Below are 10,384 nucleotides of genomic sequence, written 5' to 3'. Positions count from 1 at the left end.
CAATCGCAGGTCTAGACCCATCCATTTGTGTTGTAAATATGCTAAGCGTAATAATAACTACAAGTTAGTATAAAAGGGAAACAAACTTGCTTTAATAAAACCGTGCAAAATAGCTAAATTTTGAACATTCTCAGAATTCGACGAAACTTGACCCAAACATTGGTCTAGACCCAAGTGTTTGTGTGTTAAATTTTCTAAGCGTAATAATAACTACAAGTTAGTATAAAAGGGAAACAAACTTGTTTTAATAAAACCGTGCGAAACAGCTAACTTTTTAACGTTCTCATAATTCAACGAAACATGACCCTATTGCAGGTACAGACCCATCCATTTGTGTTGTAAATTTGCTAAGGGTAATACTAACTACAAGTTAGTTTAAACCGAAACATACTTGCTTTAATAAAATCGTGCAAAACAGCTAAATTTTGAACGTTTTCAGAATTCGACGAAATTTGACCCAAAAGTTGGTCTAGACCCAAGCATTTGTGTTGTAAATTTGCTAAGCGTAATAACAATTACAAGTTAGTTTAAAAGGGGAACAAACTTTGTTTAATAAAACCGTGCAAAACAGCTAAATTTTGAACGTTCTCAGGATTTGACGAAACTTGACCCAAACGTTGGTCTAGACCCAAGCATTTGTGTTGTGAATTTGCTAAACATAATAATAACTACAAGTTAGTATAAAAGGGAAACAAACTTGCTTTAATAAAACCGTGCAAAACAGCTAACTTTTGAACGTTCTCAGAATTCAATGAAACTTGACCTAATCGCAGGTCCAAACCCATCCATTTGTATCGTAAATTTGCTAAGCGTAATAATAACTACAAGTTAGTATAAAAGCGAAACAAACTTGTTTTAATAAAATCGTGCAAAACAGCTAAATTTTGAACGTTTTCAGAATTTGACGAAACTTGACCAAAACGTTGGTCTAGACCCAAGCATTTGTATTGTAAATTTGCTAAGCGTACTACTAACTACAAGTTAGCATAAAAGGAAAATAAACTTTCTTTAATAAAATCGTATAAAACAGCTAACTTTCGAACATTCTCAGAATTCGAGAAACTTGACCCAATCGCAGGTCTAGACCCATCCATTTGTGTATTAAATATGCTAAGCGTAATAATAACTACAAGTTAGTATAAAAGGGAAACAAACTTGCTTTAATAAAACCGTGCAAAACAGCTAAATTTTGAATGTTCTCAAAATTCGACGAAACTTGACCCAAACGTTGGTCTAGACCCAAGCATTTGTGTAGTAAATTTGCTAAGCGTAATAATAATTACAAGTTAGTTTAAAAGGGACACAAACTTTGTTTAATAAAACCGTGCAAAACAGCTAAATTTAGGACGTTTTCAGAATTCGACGGAACTTGACCCAAACGTTGGTCTAGACCCAAGCATTTGTGTTGTAAATTTGCTAAGCGTAATAATAACTACAAGTTACTATAAAAGGGAAACAAACTTGTTTTAATAAAACCGTGCGAAACAGCTAACTTTTTAACGTTCTCATAATTCAACGAAACTTGACCCAATTGCAGGTCCAGACCCATCCATTTGTGTTGTAAATTTGCTAAGGGTAATACTAACTACAAGTTAGTATAAAAGCGAAACAAACTTGCTTTAATAAAATCGTGCAAAACAACTAAATTTTGAACGTTTTCAGAATTCGACGAAACTTGACCCAAACATTGGTCTAGACCCAAGCATTTGTGTTGTAAATTTGCTAAGCGTACTATTAACTACAAGTTAGCATAAAAGGAAAACAAACTTTCTTTAATAAAACCGTATAAAACAGCTAACTTTCGAACGTTCTCAGAATTCGAGAAACTTGACCCAATCGCAGGTCTAAACCCATCCATTTGTGTTGTAAATATGCTAAGCGTAATAATAACTACAAGTTAGTATAAAGGGGAAACAAACTTGCTTTAATAAAACCGTGCAAAATAGCTAAATTTTGAACGTTCTCAAAATTCGACGAAACTTGACCCAAACGTTGGTCTAGACCCAAGCATTTGTGTAGTAAATTTGCTAAGCGTAATAATAATTACAAGTTAGTTTAAAAGGGAAACAAACTTTGTTTAATAAAACCGTGCAAAACTGCTAAATTTCGAACGTTTTCAGAATTCGACGAAACTTGACCCAAACGTTGGTCTAGACCCAAGCATTTGTGTTGTAAATTTCCTAAGCGTAATAATAACTACAAGTTAGTATAAAATGGAAACAAACTTGTTTTAATAAAACCATGCGAAACAGCTAACTTTTTAACGTTCTCATAATTCAACGAAACTTGACCCAATTGCAAGTCCAGACCCATCCATTTGTGTTGTAAATTTGCTAAGGTTAATACTAACTACAAGTTAGTATAAAAGTGAAACAAACTTGTTTTAATAAAATCGTGCAAAATAGCTAAATTTTGAACGTTTTCAGAATTTGACGAAACTTGACCCAAACGTTGGTCTAGACCCAAGCATTTGTGTTGTAAATTTGCTAAGCGCACTAATAACTACAAGTTAGCATAAAAGGAAAACAAACTTTCTTTGATAAAACCGTATAAAACAGCTAACTTTCGAACGTTCTCAAAATTCGAGAAACTTGACCCAATCGCAGGTCTAGACCCATCCATTTGTGTTGTAAATATGCTAAGCGTAATAATAACTACAAGTTAGTATAAAAGGGAAACATACTTGCTTTAATAAAACCGTGCAAAATATCTCAATTTTGAACGTTCTCAAAATTCGACGAAACTTGACCCAAACGTTGGTCTAGACCCAAGCATTTGTGTTGTAAATTTGCTAAGCGTAATAATAATTACAAGTTAGTTTAAAAGGGAAACAAACGTTGTTTAGTAAAACCGTGCAAAACAGCTAAATTTCGAACGTTTTCAGAATTCGACGAAACTTGACCCAAACGTTGGTTTAGACCCAAGCATTTGTGTTGTAAATTTTCTAAGTGTAATAATAACTACAAGTTAGTATAAAATGGAAACAAACTTGTTTTAATAAAACCATGCGAAACAGCTAACTTTTTAACGTTCTCATAATTCAACGAAACTTGACCCAATTGCAAGTCCAGACCCATCCATTTGTGTTGTAAATTTGCTAAGGTTAATACTAACTACAAGTTAGTATAAAAGTGAAACAAACTTGCTTTAATAAAATCGTGCAAAATAGCTATATTTTGAACGTTTTCAGAATTTGACGAAACTTGACCCAAACGTTGGTCTAGACCCAAGCATTTGTGTTGTAAATTTGCTAAGCGCACTAATAACTACAAGTTAGCATAAAAGGAAAACAAACTTTCTTTGATAAAACCGTATAAAACAGCTAACTTTCGAACGTTCTCAAAATTCGAGAAACTTGACCCAATCGCAGGTCTAGACCCATCCATTTGTGTTGTAAATATGCTAAGCGTAATAATAACTACAAGTTAGTATAAAAGGGAAACATACTTGCTTTAATAAAACCGTGCAAAATATCTCAATTTTGAACCTTCTCAAAATTCGATGAAACTTGACCCAAACGTTGGTCTAGACCCAAGCATTTGTGTTGTAAATTTGCTAAGCGTAATAATAATTACAAGTTAGTTTAAAAGGGAAACAAACGTTGTTTAATAAAACCGTGCAAAACAGCTAAATTTCGAACGTTTTCAGAATTCGACGAAACTTGACCCAAACGTTGGTCTAGACCCAAGCATTTGTGTTGTAAATTTTCTAAGCGTAATAATAACTACAAGTTCGTATAAAATGGAAACAAACTTGTTTTAATAAAACCATGCGAAACAGCTAACTTTTTAACGTTCTCATAATTCAACGAAACTTGACCCAATTGCAAGTCCAGACCCATCCATTTGTGTTGTAAATTTGCTAAGGTTAATACTAACTACAAGTTAGTATAAAAGTGAAACAAACTTGTTTTAATAAAATCGTGTACAACAGCTAAATTTTGAACGTTTTCAGAATTTGACGAAACTTGACCCAAACGTTGGTCTAGACCCAAGCATTTGTGTTGTAAATTTGCTAAGCGCACTAATAACTACAAGTTAGCATATAAGGAAAACAAACTTTCTTTGATAAAACCGTATAAAACAGCTAACTTTCGAACGTTCTCAAAATTCGAGAAACTTGACCCAATCGCAGGTCTAGACCCATCCATTTGTGTTGTAAATATGCTAAGCGTAATAATAACTACAAGTTAGTATAAAAGGGAAACATACTTGCTTTAATAAAACCGTGCAAAATATATCAATTTTGAACGTTCTCAAAATTCGACGAAACTTGACCCAAACGTTGGTCTAGACCCAAGCATTTGTGTAGTAAATTTGCTAAGCGTAATAATAATTACAAGTTAGTTTAAAAGGGACACAAACTTTGTTTAATAAAACCGTGCAAAACAGCTAAATTTCGGACGTTTTCAGAATTCGATGAAACTTGACCCAAACGTTGGTCTAGACCCAAGCATTTGTGTTGTAAATTTGCTAAGCGTAATAATAACTACAAGTTAGTATAAAAGGGAAACAAACTTGTTTTAATAAAACCGTGCGAAACAGCTAACTTTTTAACGTTCTCATAATTCAACGAAACTTGACCCAATTGTAGGTCCAGACCCATCCATTTGTGTTGTAAATTTGCTAAGGGTAATACTAACTACAAGTTAGTATAAGAGCGAAACAAACTTGCTTTAATAAAATCGTGCAAAATATCTCAATTTTGAACGTTCTCAAAATTCGATGAAACTTGACCCAAACGTTGGTCTAGACCCAAGCATTTGTGTTGTAAATTTGCTAAGCGTAATAATAATTACAAGTTAGTTTAAAAGGGAAACAAACGTTGTTTAACAAAACCGTGCAAAACAGCTAAATTTCGAACGTTTTCAGAATTCGACGAAACTTGACCCAAACGTTGGTCTAGACCCAAGCATTTGTGTTGTAAATTTTCTTAGCGTAATAATAACTACAAGTTAGTATAAAATGGAAACAAACTTGTTTTAATAAAACCATGCGAAACAGCTAACTTTTTAACGTTCTCATAATTCAACGAAACTTGACCCAATTGCAAGTCCAGACCCATCCATTTGTGTTGTAAATTTGCTAAGGTTAATACTAACTACAAGTTAGTATAAAAGTGAAACAAACTTGCTTTAATAAAATAGTGCAAAATAGCTATATTTTGAACGTTTTCAGAATTTGACGAAATTTGACCCAAACGTTGGTCTAGACCCAAGCATTTGTGTTGTAAATTTGCTAAGCGCGCTAATAACTTTAAGTTAGCATAAAAGGAAAACAAACATTCTTTGATAAAACCATATAAAACAGCTAACTTTCGAACGCTCTCAAAATTCGAGAAACTTGACCCAATCGCAGGTCTAGACCCATCCATTTGTGTTGTAAATATGCTAAGCGTAATAATAACTACAAGTTAGTGTAAAAGGGAAACATACTTGCTTTAATAAAACCGTGCAAAATATCTCAATTTTGAACGTTCTCAAAATTCGACGAAACTTGACCCAAACGTTGGTCTAGACCCAAGCATTTGTGTAGTAAATTTGCTAAGCGTAATAATAATTACAAGTTAGTTTAAAAGAGACACAAACTTTGTTTAATAAAACCGTGCAAAACAACTAAATTTCGAACGTTTTCAGAATTCGACGAAACTTGACCCAAACGTTGGTCTAGACCCAAGCATTTGTGTTGTAAATTTGCTAAGCGTAATAATAACCACAAGTTAGTATAAAAGGGAAACAAACTTGTTTTAATAAAACCGTGCGAAACAACTAACTTTTTAACGTTCTCATAATTCAACGAAACTTGACCCAATTGCAGGTCCAGACCCATCCATTTGTGTTGTAAATTTGCTAAGGGTAATACTAACTACAAGTTAGTATAAAAGCGAAACAAACTTGCTTTAATAAAATCGTGCAAAACAGCTAAATTTTGAACGTTTTCAGAATTCGACGAAACTTGACCCAAACGTTGGTCTAGACCCAAGCATTTGTGTTGTAAATTTGCTAAGCGCACTAATAACTACAAGTTAGCATAAAAGGAAAACAAACTTTCTTTGATAAAACCGTATAAAACAGCTAACTTTCGAACGTTCTCAAAATTCGAGAAACTTGACCCAATCGCAGGTCTAGACCCATCCATTTGTGTTGTAAATATGCTAAGCGTAATAATAACTACAAGTTAGTATAAAAGGGAAACATACTTGCTTTAATAAAACCGTGCAAAATATCTCAATTTTGAACGTTCTCAAAATTCGACGAAACTTGACTCAAACGTTGGTCTAGACCCAAGCATTTGTGTAGTAAATTTGCTAAGCGTAATAATAATTACAAGTTAGTTTAAAAGGGAAACAAACGTTGTTTAACAAAACCGTGCAAAACAGCTAAATTTCGAACGTTTTCAGAATTCGACGAAACTTGACCCAAACGTTGGTCTAGACCCAAGCATTTGTGTTGTAAATTTTCTTAGCGTAATAATAACCACAAGTTAGTATAAAATGGAAACAAACTTGTTTTAATAAAACCATGCGAAACAGCTAACTTTTTAACGTTCTCATAATTCAACGAAACTTGACCCAATTGCAAGTCCAGACCCATCCATTTGTGTTGTAAATTTGCTAAGGTTAATACTAACTACAAGTTAGTATAAAAGTGAAACAAACTTGCTTTAATAAAATAGTGCAAAATAGCTATATTTTGAACGTTTTCAGAATTTGACGAAATTTGACCCAAACGTTGGTCTAGACCCAAGCATTTGTGTTGTAAATTTGCTAAGCGCGCTAATAACTTTAAGTTAGCATAAAAGGAAAACAAACTTTCTTTGATAAAACCATATAAAACAGCTAACTTTCGAACGTTCTCAAAATTCGAGAAACTTGACCCAATCGCAGGTCTAGACCCATCCATTTGTGTTGTAAATATGCTAAGCGTAATAATAACTACAAGTTAGTGTAAAAGGGAAACATACTTGCTTTAATAAAACCGTGCAAAATATCTCAATTTTGAACGTTCTCAAAATTCGACGAAACTTGACCCAAACGTTGGTCTAGACCCAAGCATTTGTGTAGTAAATTTGCTAAGCGTAATAATAATTACAAGTTAGTTTAAAAGAGACACAAACATTGTTTAATAAAACCGTGCAAAACAACTAAATTTCGAACGTTTTCAGAATTCGACGAAACTTGACCCAAACGTTGGTCTAGACCCAAGCATTTGTGTTGTAAATTTGCTAAGCGTAATAATAACCACAAGTTAGTATAAAAGGGAAACAAACTTGTTTTAATAAAACCGTGCGAAACAACTAACTTTTTAACGTTCTCATAATTCAACGAAACTTGACCCAATTGCAGGTCCAGACCCATCCATTTGTGTTGTAAATTTGCTAAGGGTAATACTAACTACAAGTTAGTATAAAAGCGAAACAAACTTGCTTTAATAAAATCGTGCAAAACAGCTAAATTTTGAACGTTTTCAGAATTCGACGAAACTTGACCCAAACGTTGGTCTAGACCCAAGCATTTGTGTTGTAAATTTGCTAAGCGCACTAATAACTACAAGTTAGCATAAAAGGAAAACAAACTTTCTTTGATAAAACCGTATAAAACAGCTAACTTTCGAACGTTCTCAAAATTCGAGAAACTTGACCCAATCGCAGGTCTAGACCCATCCATTTGTGTTGTAAATATGCTAAGCGTAATAATAACTACAAGTTAGTATAAAAGGGAAACATACTTGCTTTAATAAAACCGTGCAAAATATCTCAATTTTGAACGTTCTCAAAATTCGACGAAACTTGACCCAAACGTTGGTCTAGACCCAAGCATTTGTGTTGTAAATTTGCTAAGCGTAATAATAATTACAAGTTAGTTTAAAAGGGAAACAAACTTTGTTTAATAAAACCGTGCAAAACTGCTAAATTTCGAACGTTTTCAGAATTCGACGAAACTTGACCCAAACGTTGGTCTAGACCCAAGCATTTGTGTTGTAAATTTCCTAAGCGTAATAAAAACTACAAGTTAGTATAAAATGGAAACAAACTTGTTTTAATAAAACCATGCGAAACAGCTAACTTTTTAACGTTCTCATAATTCAACGAAACTTGACCCAATTGCAAGTCCAGACCCATCCATTTGTGTTGTAAATTTGCTAAGGTTAATACTAACTACAAGTTAGTATAAAAGTGAAACATACTTGCTTTAATAAAATAGTGCAAAATAGCTATATTTTGAACGTTTTCAGAATTTGACGAAACTTGACCCAAACGTTGGTCTAGACCCAAGCATTTGTGTTGTAAATTTGCTAAGCGCACTAATAACTTTAAGTTAGCATAAAAGGAAAACAAACTTTCTTTGATAAAACCGTATAAAACAGCTAACTTTCGAACGTTCTCAAAATTCGAGAAACTTGACCCAATCGCAGGTCTAGACCCATCCATTTGTGTTGTAAATATGCTAAGCGTAATAATAACTACAAGTTAGTATAAAAGGGAAACATACTTGCTTTAATAAAACCGTACAAAATATCTCAATTTTGAACGTTCTCAAAATTCGACGAAACTTGACCCAAACGTTGGTCTAGACCCAAGCATTTGTGTTGTAAATTTGCTAAGCGTAATAATAATTACAAGTTAGTTTAAAATGGAAACAAACTTGTTTTAATAAAACCATGCGAAACAGCTAACTTTTTAACGTTCTCACAATTCAACGAAACTTGACCCAATTGCAAGTCCAGACCCATCCATTTGTGTTGTAAATTTGCTAAGGTTAATACTAACTACAAGTTAGTATAAAAGTGAAACAAACTTGCTTTAATAAAATCGTGCAAAATAGCTATATTTTGAACGTTTTCAGAATTTGACGAAACTTGACCCAAACGTTGGTCTAGACCCAAGCATTTGTGTTGTAAATTTGCTAAGCGTAATAATAACTACAAGTTAGTATAAAAGGGAAATAAACTTGTTTTAATAAAACCGTGCGAAACAGCTAACTTTTTAACGTTCTCATAATTCAACGAAACTTGACCCAATTGCAGGTCCAGACCCATCCATTTGTGTTGTAAATTTGCTAAGGGTAATACTAACTACAAGTTAGTATAAAAGCGAAACAAACTTGCTTTAATAAAATCGTGCAAAACAACTAAATTTTGAACGTTTTCAGAATTTGACGAAACTTGACCCAAACGTTGGTCTAGACCCAAGCATTTGTGTTGTAAATTTGCTAAGCGCACTAATAACTACAAGTTAGCATAAAAGGAAAACAAACTTTCTTTAATAAAACCGTATAAAACAGCTAACTTTCGAACGTTCTCAAAATTCGAGAAACTTGACCCAATCGCAGGTCTAGACCCATCCATTTGTGTTGTAAATATGCTAAGCGTAATAATAACTACAAGTTAGTATAAAAGGGAAACATACTTGCTTTAATAAAACCGTGCAAAATATCTCAATTTTGAACGTTCTCAAAATTCGACGAAACTTGACCCAAACGTTGGTCTAGACCCAAGCATTTGTGTTGTAAATTTGCTAAGCGTAATAATAACCACAAGTTAGTATAAAAGGGAAACAAACTTGTTTTAATAAAACCGTGCGAAACAGCTAACTTTTTAACGTTCTCATAATTCAACGAAACTTGACCCAATTGCAGGTCCAGACCCATCCATTTGTGTTGTAAATTTGCTAAGGGTAATACTAACTACAAGTTAGTATAAAAGCGAAACAAACTTGCTTTAATAAAATCGTGCAAAACAACTAAATTTTGAACGTTTTCAGAATTTGACGAAACTTGACCCAAACGTTGGTCTAGACCCAAGCATTTGTGTTGTAAATTTGCTAAGCGCACTAATAACTACAAGTTAGCATAAAAGGAAAACAAACTTTCTTTAATAAAACCGTATAAAACAGCTAACTTTCGAACGTTCTCAAAATTCGAGAAACTTGACCCAATCGCAGGTCTAGACCCATCCATTTGTGTTGTAAATATGCTAAGCGTAATAATAACTACAAGTTAGTATAAAAGGGAAACATACTTGCTTTAATAAAACCGTGCAAAATATCTCAATTTTGAACGTTCTCAAAATTCGACGAAACTTGACCCAAACGTTGGTCTAGACCCAAGCATTTGTGTTGTAAATTTGTTAAGCGTAATAATAATTACAAGTTAGTTTAAAAGGGAAACAAACGTTGTTTAATAAAACCGTGCAAAACAGCTAAATTTCGAACATTTTCAGAATTCGACGAAACTTGACCCAAACGTTGGTCTAGACCCAAGCATTTGTGTTGTAAATTTGCTAAGCGTAATAATAACTACAAGTTAGTATAAAATGGAAACAAACTTGTTTTAATAAAACCATGCGAAACAACTAACTTTTTAACGTTCTCATAATTCAAAGAAA

The sequence above is a fragment of the Sesamum indicum genome, linkage group LG2 (genome assembly GCF_026168435.1).
Source record: "Sesamum indicum cultivar Baizhima isolate 11 linkage group LG2, ASM2616843v1, whole genome shotgun sequence".
NCBI lineage: Eukaryota > Viridiplantae > Streptophyta > Magnoliopsida > Lamiales > Pedaliaceae > Sesamum > Sesamum indicum.
This window is presented reverse-complemented; position numbering follows the sequence as displayed.